Source organism: Chaetura pelagica, unplaced genomic scaffold, assembly GCF_000747805.2.
Source record: "Chaetura pelagica isolate M959 unplaced genomic scaffold, ChaPel_1.0 scaffold143, whole genome shotgun sequence".
NCBI lineage: Eukaryota > Metazoa > Chordata > Aves > Apodiformes > Apodidae > Chaetura > Chaetura pelagica.
The window spans coordinates 1269954-1271004 of NW_009952701.1; positions in this window are offsets into that span (position 1 = coordinate 1269954).

Consider the following 1051-nt stretch of genomic DNA (forward strand, 5'->3'; position numbering starts at 1 on the left):
GCTGGGGTTGAACAGGCCTCTTTACATTTGCTGTTTGTATTTCCTTCTACATGACTTTCCCTGGCAGGGAAAGTAGGACATTATTATGTTCCCCCCAAGTGTTTAGTGCTACTTGGCAGAATTGTATTCACTCTGGTGAATGTATGGTTGAGGTACACACCACCCTTCACATTAACAGACACATCTCTCTAACTGGCCACTTGATTTTAATTTTTTTTGGTGGAGCTAAGTCTGTCCAGCTTTGCCCTTATCTCCAATAGAGAGGGAAGCTGTCCACATTACCATGAAGAGTGGTGATTTTCTTTAAGTTGCCTGTGCCATTTAAGCCACTCATTGAGGACTGAGCTGGGCCTGGGAACTGTTCATCAGTTACTGCTCCAAAGGCAGGTCTAAATCCTGAACTCCACCCTGGCCTTTCCTTCCAGCTAGTGCCTCCCCAAGAGGAGTGGATCACCTCTCTGGTTCAGCATTGGGATGCTGCTGAAGCAACAAGGAGGCTGCTATGGAGAAGCCAGCACCTGTGGGAGGCAACTCTGGATAAAAATGGGAGGGTAATAGACTGAGCAGCTTGGCAAAATAAAAATAACCTTATGGCCAAACCTGGCTTGAGGTGGGGGATGTTTTCACAGCACGTGCTTGACTTGGCTGGGCACACAGCACTGTTTTGAGGAGCGGGATGGGGCAGCGAGGGGAGGGAGAGCAGCAGCCCCCTGCCTGGAAACACCCCTCCCTGCTGTGCAGGTTATTTATTCTGCCTTAATTGAAATGCTGGCACACTGATCGAATGTCACTTCCTGCTTTGCTGTGTTTAGTTTGTCGTTCTGTTGCTGTGAGGAGGCAAAAAGGGGCCAAGAGCTTCTAACTGCACCACGGGGATAAACGGGGGTGGGTGGGTTCTAAAAGCCGTGTGATGCTCACGCTGAACAGTTGGGTTTTTATCAAACTTTACCTTGTACGTGCTGAAATAATCGGGAATACGAGGTGGTTTTTATTAAAGTGCATACACTGAGGTGCTGCATCTCTGGCCTGGGAGGGGGGTGGGAGGGGGGTT